At 34.0% G+C, this 22,281-nt stretch overlaps 1 pseudogene; it reads right to left on the reverse strand.

The window, feature by feature from the left end:
- Nucleotides 1–12,767: 12,767 nt before the first annotated feature.
- On the reverse strand, nucleotides 12,768–21,449 carry LOC111408618 (annotated as a pseudogene).
- Between the last annotated feature and the right edge of the window lie 832 nt (nucleotides 21,450–22,281).

A 22,281-nucleotide genomic window follows, 5' to 3' on the forward strand; every position in this document is an offset into this window, starting at 1 on the left:
TACTGTGACAAAGTTTGTAGCATGCTATGAGGCATCTAACCATGGAATATGGCTGCAAAATTTTGTCACCGAGCTGCGTATTCTAAATGGAATAGAAAGACCACTAAAGTTATATTGTGACAATAACTCGACAGTTCTATATTCTAACAATAACAGGAGCTCATCTAAGTTAAAATACATTTACATTAAGTTTCTGATTGTAAAGGAAAGAGTACAGATTAGACAGATTTCTATAGAGCACATTGGAACAAACTCCATGATTGCAGATCTGTTCACTAAGGGATTACCACCCAAGGTCTTTCATGAGCACACTGCTCGCATGGGTGTTGTATTTCTTGAGAATATCATGTTTTAGTGGGAGTTTCTATTCTCGTTGCTTTATGTTTACTTTGGACACATTTGTGTATTTGGATATTTTTCTATACACAAATGAAGTATTTAGTTCATTCCACTCTATTATTATGTTCAATATTGATCTCACTTAAGAAATAAGGTTGAACCAGTTGGAAATAGACATGTTCGAATCACATAACATGTAATATACATGCTACACTCCCATGATTAATTTATATCATTTGGTTGTACGGGTGTGTGTGACCATTGATGGATTTAGTCACACTAAATGTGACAAAACTCGCTTTGATCCTACATTAATATGACTGATGGACGAGATTGTTTGGAAATACCCTTAAAAATGATAGCAAAAGTTTGAGCTCATAAAATTGCACACATTTGTTTACATGTATGACCTAGTGGGAGATTGTTGGAAAAATTCCATCGTATGGGGCCATACATGTGTGTGTGTGTGTATTAAAATGTGCGGTGTTATCTTTAAGATTCAGTCGATAAGGTAATTCACTAAGTTTGATTTTGGATTAATGGGTATTAATTCTTATGGGATTAAAGTGAAAAGACCGGAATAATTATTTTAAATTGATGAGGGGCCAATTTAAAATAATTAAAAGATAATAATCATTTATTTAATATGGGGTCATGGTCCCCAATTACACATGACTTTCATAATTCTCTGCATTCCCATGAACAGAGAACGAATTTCAAGAAATCACGTAGTAGTTGAAAGATCATAATCAATATCAGAAAACTCAGATCTATGGATCAAGATACGCTTCCACATTTATTTTATTTTCCCATTGATCTCAACATGGAGACTCAAGAATCTGGTTCGTTTCGATTTCCTATAGTGAATTCTTTAGAATTGGATGAATTACTTCTACACACATCACAATGACATTTTCATATTCTAGTTTATCACAAACTGTCCAATTTATTTAAAAAAAAATTTGTACACCTTTGATTACGCCCAAAGAATAACGCGGTGATTGTAGTACAGCTTTGGGGTGTCGTATCCATAGGGAGATGGAAAAATTCTCAAAAGATCAAACAAACTAGGGTTTTCGTAATTAAATGTGGGAATGATTTGTCACTTGAAATAAAAATTAATTATCAATATGCGAATTAGTGAAGCGTCGGAGTTCCCCCATTGGATTGGATCAATCAACATCAATAATTCATGTATTTTTACTCAATTAGAGGTTTTCTTCCCAACTCTCTAATTGGAAGATTTAACAGTGAAGTCCAATTTTATTCCAATTATATTTCTAGAATCTAGATTTTCTATAACACATTCGCACATTTTTATTGGGACAAGATCAAAAATCGACCATATACGTCAGGCATAAGGCAGTAATCAATCCGCCAATAAAGTGATATTAAGATTAAAATTCAACAATTATTTCAATCATTCGATAGAAAGAGCATGGCTAGATCTATGAAGGATTTGATAAAAGTTAAAATAATCTCAACAATAAGTAATTTAAATTGAAACTCAACAATTAGTTTAATTTAACAATGGAAAAAGCACGACTGAATCCATGAGAAATTTATTAAAAGTTAAACAAATTTCAATACTAATTCATAACGAGAAAATCCAAATCTAGAAATTATTAAGCAAAGAGAGTTCGAATTACATGAAATTATGACGTGAAATCTCCAAATCCAATGAGTTCCTTCGTTGCTTCACCGAGTTCCTTAGTTTTCCATGGATTTTCTTGAGCACCAAGATGAAAGAAATAGGTCTGGGGGCGTCCCTCTTCGTTCTGGGTGGTTTTGGGCATTTATATCTCGTGAAAATTAGGTTACCATAAGAGATTCAATCGTATAAGGAAATTGAGATTCGGCCGCCCAAAAAAACACTAGGCGACCGCATGGTTATTGTCATTGCGGTCGCATGGTTATGCACTTTCAGCCTCTTGAATTCTCGATATAGGTGTATGCGACCGCATAGTAGAAAGGCATGCGGCCGCATGGTTCTGCCAGACAGCTTTCAGTGTTTTAATCATAACTTTCTTTCCCGATATCCAATTGAGGTTATTCAAGTTGCATTGGATAGCTAACTCAAAGGGCCACAATTTTTATTCAGAAGTCATCTCCCAATTCGATCATCTTCCATGTCAAAAATGGGTTCCAACATGAGACTAAAAACTGGTGTGTTGGTTTTCGATTGGAAATTGATGTATTGATCAAACTTTGATGTTATTTCATCCCTTTGACTTCATTCCTCATCCACTTGACCTCTAACACTTTCAAATCTTCATCATAATCCTGGACACAAGTTTGGATCATTTGTACTTTAGTCCTCGAACTTTCGTTCTCTTCTACTTTGGTCATTTTTCACTTGTTTCTTCCGAATTTCATCTTTTTCACCAAAATGCAACCTAAACCAAAATATAAGAGTAATGAGTGCATTTTGGCATAATATAATCACATGAATGCAATAGTTAAGAGGGGAAAATATGGTATTTTACACTCTTATCAACCTTCATTTTTCAAGCATAGTTGCGGTTTATATGTAATTAAGTTTGCCGAATATATTATCAACCAAAGATCAACCAGATGGTAGACATGTCAGATGCAAAAATTGCAAAATCTCACCTGCAACTCAAGTATACAAGCAAGTTTTCGAGAAGGTCACATGATAGGTTACGAGACTGACTTCGGTCTTAGACCATGGAGTATCATTAGGGGGAGAAAGCTGTAGGGCATTGTTAATGAGTAATAGTGATGTAGATTAACTATATTTCTTCTTGGATTAGCAATTTTACTTTTGATTAGTCTGGAAACGCTAGTTTACTTTTGATACCATATTCTAAAAAATAAAAAAAAATTCAATGATGGTTTTGGTAAAGCTATTTTACTTTTGCATGTTCTGGATGATTAGTTTACACCGTTTTGTGAGATATTAAATCCGATGGGTGATTATTTATTTATTTATTTATTATTATTATTATTATTATTATTATTATTATTATTATTATTATTATTATTATTATTTTGTAGCTTTTATCTCATTTTGTTGTTCAATGAAATTTGATATTATCTATATAGCTGTGTTAACTATATATCAAATGTGGATGATGAATTATTTCCATCCATAATTTAACTCTTATGGAAAAATATCACATTTATTGAGAACTAATTGGACGAACGACTTAATCCAATGATTAAAATCGATTCTAATTGTCAAATATAAGCAAAGTTGCAACTTCTTGCATTTTAATAGAGACAATGAGGGCAATCAACCATCACAAAACGTGATCGATGATTGAGTTAACCCCATTCATCGTAATCTATATACATTTGTCGCAAAACATTCCACATTTGTATCAACAATTATGCAATTGAGTTAGCCGAACAATGTACTTATTGGAAATGAGTAGATTTTTGTGTAAATTATATATATAAATAAGTTGATTCTCTAGACTTCTTTGCAATAACCAAGGGTAGTTTTAGAAGATAATTTTCCATTGCTATCACTGTCAATTAATTCATCACTTTCATTTGATTTTGATCATTTTTTCCTACCAGCCATTTTTTGAGTAGAGTCACATAATATCTAGACATGAAATCTAGGATACCATTTCATAGCTTCTCTCTCCCTCTTTTTTTTTGGATGACGGGGAACCCGCAGCCGCTACCTTTCGGGTGCACACTAGGTAAACACTCGAGTTGATGCTAGCTTGCAAACCACGTCAGCCAAGTAAACCGCACTAGACAAGCCCTGTGCGATAGGCTCAACTGAAAAAAGTTTTGATATGGAAGATCGAACTCGTGACCAAGAGTCTCCGCGCTAACCTACTTTACCAACTTGACCACTCCATGGGGGCTTCATAGCTTCTCTCTTCAACTGCTACAAGAGAGGGTCACAGGGCAAATAACAATGCTTGGCTTGTACACGCTACCGAAATGCAATGATCCAAGGAAAGCTAAAACAAGGATGGTTTTGCCAAGACCCATCTCATCTCCAATTATTCCACCTGCTCTTTGATAATGTAGTTCCCATAACCACTGTACACCAACCATCAAAAAGCTTGCTAAAAATTGTTTTTTGGTTCTTAGTCCCCCTTCGAGTGTCACAAATGAAAGTCCTTCAAACTCCACATCTTCGACATCTTACAAATCATCTTCTTCATAACTAGAGGTGAATAATAATTGTTACGTGTTTGCACACTTGGGCAACCCACCGGGGCCCACAGCCAACTTATGTCGAACCATGTGGCACTCAAGTCGAGGTGATTTATATAGCCAAAGCCCATAAATCGAGCTCCACAGAAGCCTCGGCCAATATATACTGAGGCCCATATATCATTGTCTCTTGAGGAGCTTTCGAAGCCAATATGTCGAGGCCCCTTTGAAGGTGGACGAGGCCCTGTGGCTGAAGCTCTGTAGCCGAGGTGGCAGCCTCCGAAGCACAAAGCAACATCTTTTCATAGGCACTTCTCCTAAGAGATCCTCTACACAAAGATCTTACTAGAATGATTGATAGGACGTTTTTCATGAGTGTAAATGTTAAGTCTTGTCACTAGTAGGGCGACTCTGCCAATCACTAAATGTATAGCAGGCTAGGTGCGGCTGATACCTACAATTTGACATGTAAATTAACTGGATGAGGCCATGTGTACCCTGAACCAAAAGTCACGATCTAACTTGTGGCGCTATAAATACTCTCTCATGTGCCCCATACAAAAGCTAATGCAAGAATCAATACAAGAAACTACACTTTACTCCCTCTTTCTTATTATCTTGCAACACAATACGAATTTACGCATATTTACACATTTACAAACATCGATTGGTAATTATTGTACAATCGGTTAACGAACATCCTGCCGGATCCCGAACGTCCTCATCCCGTGCCGTTGAGCTACTCCCACACCTTTGATCTATCCATTTTAGACAGTCCACATATCTTAGCATGTTGGACTTTCGCTTACGTGTATGCGGGTAGGTCCGACATCTGTTGGCAAAATTTTTTGGGGTCAAAAGAGCAAGCTGAAACTGTTTTCTACAGTTGCGCAGTGAGTTTATAGAAATTCTTTGACCAAGTAAACCTTAACAAAAATGTATGAAATTTTACAGAAAAATATAAAACTCATATAAGTACAACATGTAAAAATATGGGACCTTGACGACTATGTTTGGAGCATGAAATTATTTTTCAAACAAACTGGTTTGTATTTTCCGAATTTGGCTGTCATAGTTTACTAAAATTGATATGGTAAATTCTACAAGCATCAGAGTGACCTATTTTCAGCTGCATATGATAAATAACTCACAAAGGATCATTTTCCAATTAAAAGCATGCTAAGATTCAAAATACATGAACCATAGCACAATTTTAAAAATGGTGGCAAAATTCTTTAATTTACTAAAAACGCGTGTTCAAATATTAAAAATTTTCGTCACAAAAGATGAGTTAAATTTCTCTATAAACAACACACAACTTTCATGCCGAACTACTACTGGATCTCATATTACTCTGAAAATGATATTTAGGAGTGAGCATTTCAAAGAAATACTCGGTAGGCTGCACGTGATATATGAACATAATAATTATATATTTCATCATGTATCCTTACATATTACCTTCATAAATAAGCAAATCGATGGTGAAACAATATATTTAAAGTTCCGATGAGCCCCTGCAACCACCAATTTAAATATATATACTTAAAGTTCTAATGAGCCTCTATGATTATCAGTTCAAACATATATAATCTTTCTTGCATCAAAATTTAAAAGAATCTCTTAAAAGCACTTTATATACTTAATGAGCAAATATAACGAATAACATGCTTAGATGAAAATTTAATTTATATAACAAAAATTTCATATAGGGATCCTACATTAATTTGTAATGATACGGTAGTTAGTACGTCAATCCATATTCCTTTCTAATCTTAAACGTGAAAATATTCTCTGCTTTTCTATAATTTTTTGGTGTATCTGTCATATACATATAATATGTATTTAATGTGCGTTATGTATTTTATGTCTCTATAATAACTTTTTATCTATAATATCATTAGGATTTAATGAGTACTCGCAAAGATGAGATAAAGACGTATTTTAAATAAACAACGGTTTTCTAGTCAATCTTTTGAAACCCACACGTGAAATGCTGGAAAATGATGGAATTGTTTATAAATCATTCCAATGAAAATCAATTAAAACAAATCCTAAAAGCTTTCATCCTAATCCAACATAGAAAGGTCAAATTTCATTTGACTTAAGGTGGCTACTAAAACTTGTCAAACGCTTTACTAACCTTAATTAAAATAGGACTTCCTTTGAACTATAATAATTTAGGCCTAACTTATCTAAAATATTTTTTTCTCGAGTACAAAATTCGCTACTTAATATAAGTTTCGAAATAAGCCCAATATCGATATCAAATTTCTCACTAAATGAATATTTGATTATTTGGCCAAATAACTAAAATATTGACATAAAATTTATTTTTAAATAATCCCTCGGTATCTCAAAATTAAGGAAACATGTCAAGATGAAATAGATGAATATTTATTTTCGGTTGCTACAATCCTCCCCACGTAAAATAATTTCGTCCTCAAAATTCAATTTACATGATTAAGGGGTCTGATTACTTAGCTAAAACATATCCTTCTCTCTCCCACGTAGCCTAGTCTCTCCCATGTCTACCCCACTGGACTTTGACCAATGGCATTTCTCAATTTCTTAAAATGTGTACCTTCATCTACAAAACCATTACAAGTGCTTCTTCATAAGTCACATCACTACACACGTCCAATGACTAAACATAAACCACGTGACTTGGATCGTGGATGTACTTTCTCAGCATAGAAACATGAAATACATCATGCATTGTCGATAACTCAGGTGGAAGTGCCAAATGATGTGCTACATTTTCAACCTTCTCAAGGATCTCAAATGAACTGAGAAGTCTTGATTTCAACTTTCCTTTCTTTTCAAATCGTAATATGGTGTCACCTTGAGAAATACTTTCTCTCCAAGCTCAAATTCTAGTTCTTTTCTTCCCTTATTTGCTTAACTATTTTGGCAATCTTGAACTATCTTAATCCTCATTCTGATCTTATCGATAGCTTCCACAGTCCTCTCAATAAGTTGTGGATCCAAAATTCTCTTCTCGCCAATCTCATCCCAATATATTGGTGAATGATTATCTCAATTCATGCAATTGTGACGATCAATAATTTCACTTTTATTTATTATTTTTTCCCAAGATATAATAAACCAATGATTACCACGAGACGATTCTATTCTTAGTCCGAATTCATATGACAAACATGCATTAACATTTATGATTATCACATAAGATCTTACATGCCACAAATATTATTCCTAATATTTATTGCCCGTGTGTCCCAATAATAATATTCTACTTCTCATGAGTTTTTCAGCAATACGAATAAGCAACTTATTGTCGTAATTGTTCGCAAACATTAAAACAATGTAAATAGGTATATTAATGGAATCACAACACAAGAATTAAGATAAAAACACGGGTTTCAAATTAAAACTAAGAATTAAACAATTTTGTCATCCATCCAATACATGAAAATACTTAGCCTAACATAATGTTGGAACTAAACATGTAAAAAAGGAAGGACATCACCTAAAATCGAAGGGACGTGATTAATTTCCAAATTCCTTGCATAATTATTAAAGAATAACTACACAAAAACTTAGTCGCAATGTCCGATTCTTTCTTCTGCAGCCAATTTGTCGTTTATATCCTTGGCTCTCTTTTCAATTTTTTTTGCTACATATATATATAATCTCCACCAAGCAGCCTTTCCAATGTGTTCTCCCCCACAATTCCAGTCACCAAAGTTTGTAAATGTGTAATTTCCCACTGCCAACACGTTGATTATCAGTTTCTCTTCATTTAACCTCAATATCAACTGACCCTTTTGCATATCTATTAGAACCCTTTCCGTAGTCAAAAAAGGACAACTCAATATGAGGGGGACGTCCTTATCTTCCTCCATATCCAGAATAATAAATTCCGTTGGGAAGATAAACTTATCGACCTTCACTACCTTCACTAAAATATCTTCAAGGGTGTTTGATCTACCTATCAGCCAACTGCAATGAACCTATAGTCGGTTTTGCTTCTCCCAAACCTGGTTTCCTAAAAAGAGATAAAGGCATTAAATTAAGCTAGCCCCTAAATCACACAATGATCTATCTATATATAAATTACCAATGTTACAAGGAATAGTAAAACTCCCTAGATCTTTTAACTTCGGTGATAACTTATGTTGGAGAATTGCGATGCACTCCTCAGTAAGCATGACTATTTCATTTTCCTCTAGCTTTCTCTTATTTGATGGAATATCTTTCATAAACTTGGTGTAGCTGGGCATCTGAGCTAAAGTTTCAGCGAATGCTATGTTTATGTGCAGCTTCTTGAACACATCCAAATTTTTTTGAAATTGCTTATCGAGCTTGTGTTTTTGCAATGTAATGGGATCGGAGGAACATAAACTTTGACAGGAGCGGTTGGCTTCACCCATGGACTATCTGATGACTCAACTTGATTTTTCTCTGTGGCTTCGTCTGATTCATCCACTTGCTCTTCATTCGCGGTAGGTACCCTTTCTATGACAATTGCAAGCTGCTTTACATGTATTTCTGGTAACTGGACGCACTACATGTAGTGATTTCTTTGGCCTATTCCTTAAGATTTGTCTCAATATTACTAGGTAATGCTCCTTGAGCTCTATCTGATAGTGCGACTGCTATTTATCCCATCTATTGTTCCAAGTTCTTGATCGAGGCTTGTTGGTTCTGAAAGTTGGTCTCAATTTTTGTAATGTATTGAGTTAGCATATCTTCCAACGATAGCTTTCTCCCTTGCTGTTGTTGCTATTGGAACCTTGTAGTTTATTTTGATTGTTTCCTTCATGTTCTTGTCCTTGATTATTAGACAATAAAAATTTTAGATCGTTCCTCCACACCAGATTATATACGTTTGAGTAGGATTTATTTCGCTGTCTCTGAAAGTTCTATGTGTAGCTCACTTCCTCAAGCCGATTAACATGTATAGAAACCAAAGGGTAGTGTGTAGTAGCACGATCCATTCCACAACCTTCGCTAACAGGTGGTAATTGGTGTACCATGTTAACTGACTTAGACAGATTGTCCATTTTCATTGTAAGAACTTTCATTTGCGTGGCCCATCTGTCACTGCATCCACGTTGTGTAACCTTACTATTTTCCTTGGAGCTTTCCTATCGATTGGCCACATCAATTGATTTTCAACTATTCTTTCATACAAATCATAGGTCTCGTTGATATCAATTTTCATAACCGATCCTTCCGCTGAAGCATCTATTATATTCTTCAACTCCTATTTTACACCGTAGTAGAAAAGACATTGCTGAGCCTGCTTAGGAATGTCAAAGCTGGGTCATTTCCTAAAAAAAATTCTTGAACCTCTACCATGCCTCAGGATAGCTCTCAAGATCTTTTTGCTTAAAAGTGTGAACTTTATTACTAATCTAGTGAACTCGAGAGGGTGAAATGAATTTCATGGTGAATTTTTGAACCATGTCATTCCATGATTGGATGCTTCCTGGAGGTAAATAGAGGAACCATTCTCTTGCGACGTCTTTCAAGGTATGAGGAAATAATCGCATTCGGAATGCGTCTACTGATATCCCTTCATGAGTGATTACCTCAAATAGCATAAGAAATGCTAAAATATGTTCATGAGGATTCTCCGTAGCTTTTCCAAAGAACCTGATGTCTTGGTGATTTTGAAACAGATTGATAAGATCTGGTCTGAGGTGAAAATTAGGCGTCTGAAAGGAGGTTATTCCATGGAGGGTTGCACTGGTACAGGAACTGGACTTAATCCCCAACTAAAATAGGAGCTCCATTATGGATGGCTTTCTCTTGATTTGGCTGTTGTATTTGCTCTTGAAACTGAACCTGATTTAGCGGTTGATTTTGATTATCAGCCATTTTCCTTGCTTGATGTGCACTCTCCAGTGAAATCTGAATGTCCTTTCAATTTCACGATCTATCGAAATGAGATTTCACTCATCAAGATTTTGCATAAACTAAAGTCGCCTGAAAAGAGTCAAGATACAAGAGAATTAAGTAGTGTAATAGAAAGCTAAAAATAATGATTAAAAAAATAAAAACAAATCTAAATTATCGAATAGCTAAAATTAACATCGTTATTCCCAATGACATCAAAAACTTTTCATCAAAACCCCGCAAGCGTACGAGTTCGTTGTACAAATAATAATCGTGATGATAGTGTTATCGTTTCACATGGAATAAGGATCAATTCTAGTATATTTGATATACTTAAATTCGTGTTTGTAACCGAAAGACAATTGATGAATAACTGACTAAGTTTTATAACTAAAACTTATGAAATCAATGAAAGTTGATTTAAAAATCAAATGTGTGAACGTATTGAATTTTCGACGCCACTGATTAATACTTAGTTCTAATTCTCAACCAATAATAATTATCTCAATTCATGCAATTGTGAAGATCGATAATTTTACTTTTATTTATTATTCTTTCTCAAGATATAATAAACCAATGATTACAATGAGACGACCATATTTCTAGTTCGAATTCATATGGCAAACGTGCATCGACATTTAGGATTATTACATAAGATCGTACACGTCACAAATATTATTCTTAACATTTATTGCATGTGTATCCTAATAATAGCGTTCTACTTATCATGAGTTTTCCAACACTATGAATAAGCAACATATTAATGGAATCACAATACAAGAATTAAGATAAAAACACAGGTCTCGAATTAAAACTAAAAATTAAACAATGTTGTCATCCATCCAATACATGAAAAGACTTAGCCTAAACATAATGTTGGAATTAAACACATAAAAGAGGAAGAACATCACCAAAAATTGACGGGACGTGATTAATTTTCAAATTCCTTGCACAATTATTAAAGAATAATTGCACAAAAATTCAGCCGCAGTTTTCGATTCTTTCTTATGCCGTTAATTTGTTGTTTATATCCTTGGCTCCCTTTTCAATTTTGTTTTTGCTGCAAATATATATAATCTCCACTAGGCAGCATTTCCAATGTGTTTTTCCCCACAATTCCAATCGCCAAAGTTTGTATATGTGTAATCTCCCAGTTGCCAACAATTGTATGTGCTTTCCCAAACTGCTAATTTGTAAATGTCTCTTATAATTAAGCAGAAAGCAACCTTTTTCTTCCCAAATTCACCAGCTGTGCTGCCCCATTTATGTGTGTATACATATGCTATAGCCGGCCGCCCAATTGGTCTCCTTTTTCTGCATTTAATTTGACTCCAAAGAACTCCAATATCTCCCTCGTTGGCAGACGACAGCCCTCTTCTGAAGTTAGTCTCTCCTCCTCTGTATCAGCATGCATGTAAGCAGCCATAGTATTTGACTAAAAATGGACTATCATAGTATCATTCTCTTTCAATTACTTGACTTTTGCTATGTCTTCCATCCCACTTTTTTGTGTAAATTGGATTCGCAATTGTTAATGAATTTTAATCCTATACAAGTCCAACAATTAGGCCTATTTAATTTATTATTTTCTTCAAGTTCTCAAGTTTCAAAGTGCAGAATTTGGTCCCCAACTTTCATCCAACGGCTAATTTAGTACCCTGTACTTTGGATTTTGCCATTTTTCTTCGCTTTTTGCTTATTTCCTTCAATTCCTTTTTATTCATAAAGTTTTACCCATTAAACGTAAAATACAAAAATTTAGGATATTGTTTGTTAAAAGAACTATTGAATATTGCTATTTTAGGCATTGGAATAAGTGTATAAAATACAGTTATTAGCGAAACGACATCTCTAGTCATAAAATGCCTCGTACGGTGCCTTGCTGATAGTAGCTTGAAAACTGTTATTGCATGCAAACTCAACCAACGAAAAATAGTTTTCCCATTTAATACCCAAATCTAGTATACATGCTCTCAACATATCTTCTAATACTTGGATAGCTCATTTTAACTATCCATCAGTCTGAGGATGATATGCTATAATGAAAGACAACTTAGCTCCCATAACTGTTTAAAGACTCTTCCAAAATTTGAAATGAATCTTGGGTCTCTATCCAACACAATGGCCGTTGGTACCCCATGAAGTCGAATATTTCTCTGACATATAATTGTGCAAACTGTTCAAAGTGAAAGTCATATGAATCGATAAAAAATGGGCAGATTTTGTAAGTCAGTCTACTATGACCTAAATGGCATCATGACCTTTCGCCGACCCAGGAAAACCTACTATACCCATCAAGATCTTTTCCTACTTCAATTCTGGTATGTCCATTGGATTTAATAGCCCTGATGGCCTCTGATACTCAGCTTTCACCTGGCGACAAACTACACTCTTTAACTTGAACAAAGCTATTCTTCCTTTCATATTCCTCCATCAAAAGGTACTACATAAGTGTCTGTACATCTTTGCGGAGATGGGTGTGCGGCATAAAGAGCGGAGTGAGCCTTAGCCATGATTTCCTTTCTTAGTCCTTTATCCTTATGTACACACAATCGGCCTTTAAACATAAGTGCCTTATCACTGCTCATCTTAAATCCCTTTCTTTTCTCGATTTCAACATCGACCCTTATCTTTTCCAAGAAAGGGTCTTTTTTTTAAGCTGCTATAATCTTGTCCCTGAGGACTGATTTTAGAACCAAACTTCTTAACTTATATAACGTTCGATCTAGTAGTGTTAGCACTTCTATTCTCTAATTTTCAAAGTCTTTGATTAACTCGTTTAATGTGTACATAGTGCTAATAAATGACCTAGATTCTTCCTACTAAGAGCATTCGCTACTGCATTTGCTTCCATACAAGTAATGATGCCAAATCTTGAGAGCGTGAACTATTGTTGCAAGTTCTAAATCGTGTGTTGGATAATTTTTCTCATATTGCTTTATTTATCTTGATGCATCCCCTGGTGGTGCCGGTTCATCATCTTCCTCAATCCACTGTCTCGAGAATCTTTATAGCTGTTTTATAAATCTCACTATTGTCATAACTCTGCAAGTTCTCAATTTTTTCTAACCTTCGGCATCATCAATCATTTGAGCATAGAGATTGATATCTCCACTCCATCCTAGGTTCTTAGCTTCCCTGAACTTCAAAATGCTTTCAAGCCCTTCTAAACACACAGTGACAAATCTTGGGTCAGGACAAACGAGTAGATCGCATAGAAGCTTAACACATTGTTGACTAAGAAGGTACCTGTTTACAGAAGATAATAGACGTCAAGGAATGTTAGCATAAAAATACACACTCTTATCATCTAAGTACTTGATTTGTTCATGAGTGCCACCAGATGTGGCATTAGATATTGCCGATGCAACCTCTTTTTTTATTTCGAATTCTGTATTTTGAAGCAAATGAACTAGCGGGCCAATAATGTTAGTCTCAATCATAGCCTACGGAAGTGGGAAAAGTCATGTCATCCATAACTGACATGCTTTGTTTGGCTAAAGTCCAAAAAATGATCTCTTGGGCTTTTGAGAAGATTAAAATTGATATATCAATTACCTGAATTTGCTTCCTATTTGGCTGTGATATTTGAAATAGTCCAGCATGCTTCTTTCTTAATGTTCTTCTTACGGTTACAAGTTAAGAGGTTCAGAAGACACGACAATGCACTGAAGTTGATGATAAACAGGAAAAAACCAGATGACTTACCAAAAAAACTAACCAACGGTTGGGAATTTACTTATCATGCACAACGGAAATAAAAATGAATTTCAATTCCCACAAGGAATCTTCTTTGTGTTTAGCTTCTTTGTATTTAGATAGGAATTGTAGTAAAAGTTATACACTTTTCTAGATTTGTAAACTCCATTCTTTTTCTCTGTTTTAGCAACCTTAATCTGCCACCCACAGTTGTTCAATTGTTCAGCCTCTAATGAAATTTCACACAAAGAACATATTGTAGTCATTGGGGTTTTCTCCTATTGTACTAGCAAGAATAATGAGAATCTCTACAAATTGAAAATTCTTGTCACGTATTTATATAAGCCAAAATCAGCTTGGCATAATCCGGTCCAATATTTAATTAACTTATTTAATTAAATTCGGTCTATAAAATAATTAATCCAATTAATTAATTCGGATCTATAAATAAGCAACACAATTAATTAATTTATCCAGCGTTTGTTAAATTAATTAACTGACAAATTACAATAATTCAATTTTATTTTTGTATGCGACCCATCAGGTTCCCGATCACAATATTTAATGACGTGAAATATTATTTTGATCTAATCAAAATTGATAAATGAAAACACCATTTTAATTTATCATCAATTCACATTTGTTATCCCAGATTGACATTTAGCAATGTATTAGGGCAATTCATGTGACGAAAAATGTCACGTGGTATGACAAAATCAAACTTGTTGTTTACCATGAAATTATAATCCATTCGTCAACATGATCCGATCAATTACGAGATATAAAAGTGTGTCAATCCCGATTATTGACCATATCTTTTATTGCACTATTAAGTCAATATAAGTCGAAAACTCTGAGTACATCTTGGCCAGGGATTTCGTTATCGACTTAATTGAATGAATTATGGATTATAATCTCTTACTATCTAAGAGTGACGAATCCTCTATAGGTTTTTCACAACTTTCATACGATTTTTGATATACCCAAGCGATACCGTATTAGCGTCCATTGGCAGAGCAACATCCAACACCGCCAAAGTATGATTGTCCTCATATAAAATGCTATGATGACCTCAAGTCAAAGGACCAATTCTACTACCGAATGTTAGAAATTAACCACTTACACTCAAATAGTTATCCATGTTGAATCTCCCAAATGGTCTCCAATGTTTTGTTCTATAACAAAACATTCACGCGTTCATTTTAATGTCACTACACTTTAACTTGTGAGATTAGCTACTTACTTCACAAGTAAGAAATGTCACAAGTGATGGTCTATCCGTAATAACGATATACGTATTTCGTTATTATTTACGACCATTAATTATTCAAGATCCAATCATATGTAATTTGTATCTCGCAATCACAGTTCTTGTGATTAACAAAATACCGAAACTTGAATTTTCGGACTCTATTATTTAATATTATTCATCAAAATATTAATTTAAATAAATAATAAATATTGTCAAAATAAATGTATTAAACATATTAGAAGTGTTTACAACCTAAATTCGATTGAATATAGGGCATAACACTTAAACCAACAACCAACAGTATATCCTATGAACACTAATCTACAAGGATTAATTCAAACTTCACAAGACATAGATCAGAAAAAGCTAAAACTCTACTTTCTTAATGAGATAAATTACAGTAATCATATTTTGTGGGTTACAATTGAAAAGAATACCATTGTCTCAATAAAGGAATCCTTCAAAGATTTAAAAAAGCACATGGCAAACATGCTGTAATTCAGTAATGTAGCTTATTTCCAGGCATCTCTAGTCCATCTCTAGTCGTAGAATGACTTACCATTATTTTGGAAATGCTCTTAGTTAATTTTTTTTCACCAAGAGATGCAACAAGCAACTTGTATTTGTTAAGTCATTACACTCAATAAAAGTAATAGTGGTTCAATAAACTAGTAGTAAAATCCACATATAGTGTAGGAAGAACTTATGCATAACAACAGTCCTAGTGGTGAATTACCATTGCGAAATGTTAAGATAAATTCTGATTCATGATACTGAGGAACACGTTTCACACCACTTGGTTTCAGCATTAATATTTTGACAAGTTGCGAACTTACATCTTAATCTTCTTAAGATGCAAAAATGCTCAAAAGAATTATATAACTTGCACTCTCCCAAGAAAAGATCCAAGTATTGCCGCATCAATAGCTTACAATGTACGTTCAGAAATATGGATACATGAAAAGACGGACAGTTAAAATAAAATATGTGGTCTTGCGCACGACCTTTTTTTTTTTTTTTTAACATCTCAATTCAAATACTCTCTCTGTCCCATTTATATAGGCCGATTTTCTTGTCCCAAATTATAGTCACATTTCTTTATTGAAAATGTATTTATTTTGTTCATTTACATAAGAAAAATGTATTTATTTTGTTCATTTACTAATATACCCTTATTTAATTTGACTAATTATAACCAATTTTCTCCATTTAATCTTGAAATTGTACAAATTTTAAATTACCTACTCTTTGGAATCATCCAAATCATACACACAGTTCTTGGAGGGAGTAGAGTTTAGGTGGTTCATAGTATTTCCCACCATTATTTTTTAGTAGTACTACTTGTTTTGTTGATAATTAAATAAGTGTAAACTAAAAAAATTCATTGCAAAAATTGCTTTTTCAATAACATTGAATAAAAAATTTTAATCCACATGAAAAACAAAATCATTCGATATAAATGGAATGAAGGGAGCATTAAATTTGGCCCAATTAACAAACTTAATACAAAGAGTTATCAGTTCTTTCATTGAAAGGGTCCTCATGATATCATTTGGTAATACTATGATCTCAATTGGGATCTAATGCTCTTCTTTAATCCAGCAACTTATCATCTCCCATTACAATCAATCTAGTTGTCACACAACCTAACTTGGTTTTGTGCCTTGGATGGGAATGGAGCTCGGATTTTCAAGGGTTGTGAATGGAACAAGAATTAGGCAGAATTATTTATCACTACCTTGAATTAAAAAATGGCACTCTAAATCCAAAACTTTTAAATTCTCATTTGGTGCTTGTTTGATGATTTTAAGAATTTTAAATTGTTTGTTACAATATGATTCTCCACCATACATTCACACAATGAAATATTCTACACACAAACCAATATTTTTTTTAACCTCACATTCTCCAAAATATACTATTCAAAACCTTTTAATTTCCCAAATAATGGGTAACAAACAGAGGCTTAATTCTCGCCAAAATATTCGCATCTCCATCTCCCTCTCCCCCATTTCCTGTTGTCTCCAAATCTCTCTCCTATCTTCCTTGACCTCCCATATTACGCCTATTAACCTTGGAAAATAGTCAAGAGAGAAACGATCTAGAGATTCACGATCCAATCGCCCAAATTATTAGATTTCTCTCCGTGCCTACTAGGTTGTGGAAGGTTCATTTGAGTCTTTCCCTATTTTTATATTGTTACAATCCTTGTTTAATAGCCATCATGGATTTTAGTAAATTTGACCTTCTTTCCCTTTAATTTTATGTTTTCCCAGTAAATTGTTTGAATATCACAAAATGGGGTTGCAGTTTACAAGACACTATGTAATGTAGCCCGTGAATCAAAATTAAAAAGCAAAATTTAGCACACTGTATTGATCCCAAAGTTGACACAAGGATTGAAATTAATGACATTGTATGAAATATGTAACAAGATCACAAAGATGAAACAAGATTTAAAGTAAAGAAATCAAAGAGAGTTAAATAGAGAAAATGATGCTTTATTATAGCAACATAGAGAGAAAATTACAACATAGAAATTTTGGTTTGAACTGAACTGAAGGAAGATGCCGCTATTTATAGGTACATACCATACCATAAAGATGGAAATAATATAAAAAATTATGTGTAATAAAGAAAATAATATTTTTCCAATAAAATCACGTAAAAATAAGGAAACAATTTGTTTTCTAATTTGAGTCATAAATCCAACAATTTCACCTTGAGCCAAATTTCGGTATAACGAATGAAACTCAAAAATTTCTCCACCAGGAAAAATATGTCCAACTATATCGAAATAATCGAACTCTTCAAAACAGTAACCAGAACTCTCCATCACAAAAAAATCTTCTGCTCGGCGTCCACAAGCAACACTCGAACCTAACTCCCCGAGATCATTAAAAGTATTTCCACACAAGGTGGCCGGGAAGCTTTGCTTCTAGAATGCCAACTACTGGGGGCCCCAATACTCTTTCATTCAGGGGGGGGGAGACTATGTTCTCAAAATTCCAGGAAGAAATTAATGTTGACCAAATAGGGTCAAAATGTCCTATAGCAGAAACCACACCAAATGCCTGATCAGAAAGCCCTTTGTTAGAATTTCGCTTTCGACGATCCCGAAAGCATTCTAGACATTACTAACACCACTGTACTTATGCTCCATGAATCCAACCTTAGCAACTGAACACAGTGTATCCACTTAAATTAATGGCAAAGTGGAATCTACAATGCTTTTCTGAGCAATGTTCTGAACCGACTCAGATCCAGTCACAAGAGGTACCATATCAAACTGAATATCCACCACGGTATTTAATTTGTCTAGATATCTCTTAATCGGTTCTACACTTCCCTGCAAGATGTACAACTGAGACGTCTTTCGTCCCTCTAGTACAACCCGAACATTCCTTCGGACCTTCAAGGCTCCACCTCTACCAGCGAAGGTATACCCTTTTGCATTTAGAGTACTCAGCGAGATGAGATTTCTTTTCAGGTCTGGAACATGTCAAAACTGATCAATTGTTCTGACTATCCCATCCTGCAACCTTAATCTGATTCAACCAATTCTAGCAACACGACAAGATTGATTATTTTCTATCACAATTCAACCTTGCTTGATAGTCTCATATGTCAGAAAGAAATTTCAATTGGAACACATATGCGAACATGCAGAATCGAGAATCTTCTCCTCATCAAATTTAGACTCCACTTCAGATACCACGGTCAACATCACATCACCGCCGTCTGAAAAATCCTCGGTAACATTAATCTCATCCGAATTGCATGAGTGCTCCCTATGATTTGCAGTTAAATTACCTTTAGCCTGCAACTTATATCAATCTTTCTTAACACGTCCTTTACTCCTGCAATAGAAGCAGTATAAATTGTTGAAATTCGTCCTCGATCTATGCCTCCATCGATCATCATGAGATACAAGAGTTTCCTTATCCCTCGATGTAGCTCTAACCAAATGTTTCATCCTCTCTTTTGAGAACAAAGCATTGTAGACATCCTCAATGGTCAAAGTATCACGACTGTAGAGGATGGTGTCCTGAAATGAGGAAGAAGAGGCGGGCAGCGAACACAACAGGATCAAGGCCAAGTCATCCTCATCATACTTAACCTCCAATGTCTCTAAATCTTCAACTATTTTTTTGAACACAGCAATGTGGTCTTTCATTGACCCTCCTTTTGCCATACGATAGGAATACAACTTTTTCTTTAGAGCCAATTTGCTAGTGAGACTTTCAGTCATATATAACTGCTCTAGTTTCAACCAAAAAGTAGCCGATATTTTCTCCTTCAAGACGTTCTGCAAAATATTATTGGATAAATAAAGATGAATTTGGGATAAAGCCTTCCGATCCCTTTGTTGTTTCTCCTTCATTATCCAATTAGCCAGCATCTTCTCAAAACCCAGCAATGTATCGTCCAAGTCCAATTACGCCAGACTAGCCCTCATCTTCACTTGCTACAGAGAAAATCTTGCATTATGATCCAACAGCATAATATCATAGTTCAATGTAGCCGTCTCTAAAAAATCTCAATCAAATCTCGAAGAACCTGCAGCCTAACTCTGATAGCACTTGTTGATCCCAAAGGTAACGTAATGATTGGGATTAATGACGGTGTATGAAATATGTAACAAGATCATAAAGATAAAACAAGATTTAACGTAAAGAAATCAAAGAAAGATAAGCAGAAGAAACGATGTAACAATATGGAGAGAAAATTACAACATAGCAATTTTAGCTTGAACTAAACTGAAAGAAGCGACCACTAGTTATAGGTACATATCATACCTTTAAGATGAAAATAATATCAAAAATTATGTGAAATAAAGGAAATAATATTTTTCCAACAAAATCACCTGAAAATAAGGAAATAATATTTTCCACATGAAAATAATGAAACATTTTTTTTCATAATTTGAGTAATAAATCCAACACACTGGACACATTTGAAAAAAAAAAAGGATTACACGAACTGATGTCCTATGAAGTACCCTATATACACGCCGACACGTGATTTTCAAAAACTAAAGATACATCACGTCGTCGACACATGGATTAAATTCTTTAAAATTATTCATTTATATAGTATAAGATTAGTGTTATATTTGTTATTAATTTTCCTAGTTGAAACATTTTAAATATGAGTACATATTTATTATTTAGGTTATGTTTGATACCCATTATTTTTAAAATTCATTTTTCTCTCTTCTTTCAATCACACATTTTTCAATAAAATAATATTACACGCAAATTAAAAAAATACTACCAAACATTTTTCATCAATCTACTATTCCAAAATGCATTCTTTACTAAAAATGAGGTTTAAACATGCTCTTAATAATAACTTCCGAGTTAAAAATATATAAAATTTATGATAAAGAGAAAAATGATCAAGATTGAGTGTCAGACACGGACGCGCTACTCTAGTTGAAGTGTATGTGTCACAGAACATCTGTCCATTGTGGTATTTGCCAGGCTACTTAATTTTTGACAAGAAACCTAAAAGCAATAACAAATAAACAGAGGAAATGGGTGTGAATCTTCTTCCTGCACCCACACACCGGAAGAGAATGGGCTTCATTGGATCTTCTTAATGTACTTATAATCGATGCCTTGTAAATGCAGCATTGTAAATGCAGCATAATGAGTCTCTCTCTTGCTATCTTCTTTTTTCCTTTTTTATTGGACTCCTGCTAGGTTTTTTGTTGCTTTCGTAGTAAGTTTACAGTGTTCCTTACTATAATGCAAAGACACAGCATATCTTAAAACAGAAACATATTCGCGAGAACAGTGAAACTACCAACACCTTTGAACTGTACCTGAGTTGGTATATCATATCTGGTGACAATGTTTCCAACTGTCCGAAGGGTAGGGATAAGAACAGAAGGTGAAATATCACAGTCATGTTATCAGATGCATATCCTAGCAAAGTTCATTCAAGGTCATGAAATAAAATTGCTCACAGCAATAACTCAACCAAGTTCAGACATACTTCAGAATCCATCACAGCTTGAATTTTATCGTTTTTTTCATCTGAAAGATATGGCAAAGCCGCATGCATCAGTAAAAGCTTCTTCATCACTTGAGTGTACAAGTTGCTGAAGAAATGGAAGTGCAGGCCTTGTCTGTAACCAAAGCATTCTTTATATGTGGGACAAGAAAAAAAGTTCAATTTAATTACTTATCCTCAAGAGTCCAAAGAACTCGAGTAATGCCAATGAAAATATATAATAGCATATAGGTTGATCCCTGTTGTGTAACATAAAGTAGCAGCTAAAACTGAACGTCATTTAAAAATGCCTGATCTTATTATTTCTTTAATAATAGAACCAAAAAAGAAAAATACAAAAACCTCTAGAATAGCATCATCATTATTCTACCAAATGATTTTGCACAATTCTGAAAACCATCATCTCTCCAAAAATAAATAAGAATAAGGCCTTGTGAGTGTCCCTTTAATTTCAAATTGTGTATTATAGAATAGTGATTGATGTTGAAATGTGTGGTTAAAAAAGAAGGGATTTTTTTATTTATGTATAATATTATTTTAATGAATAATGTGTGATTGAAAATGAGTACTGTACAAAAAAATAATGTGATAGAATGTGGTAGAATAGTTGACAAACAAAGGCTAACATCCTTCCCATTAGAGAATAAAATGTGCAAATGTCAAAGACCTTGTGTAAAACGGTATAAGTCAAATAATGCTTTTAACTAAATAGCTTCCTCTTAGTGCTTGTTTCACTTGTTCGTCAAAAAAAAAATTTTGGATTAGTATTTTAATGAAGAATATAGAGTTAAAAAATAAGGGAAAATTTGGAGTTTGCATATAAGATTATTTTATTGAAAAATGTGATTGAAAAAAGAGAGAAATGGAGAGAGGGAAAAAAATGTATTTTGAAAAGAATAGGAACCAAACAACGACTTACCATGGTCCAATAGCTTCTATTTATAAAATACAATAAATAAAGG

This window comes from Olea europaea, chromosome 13 (assembly GCF_002742605.1).
Source record: "Olea europaea var. sylvestris chromosome 13, O_europaea_v1, whole genome shotgun sequence".
Lineage (NCBI taxonomy): Eukaryota > Viridiplantae > Streptophyta > Magnoliopsida > Lamiales > Oleaceae > Olea > Olea europaea.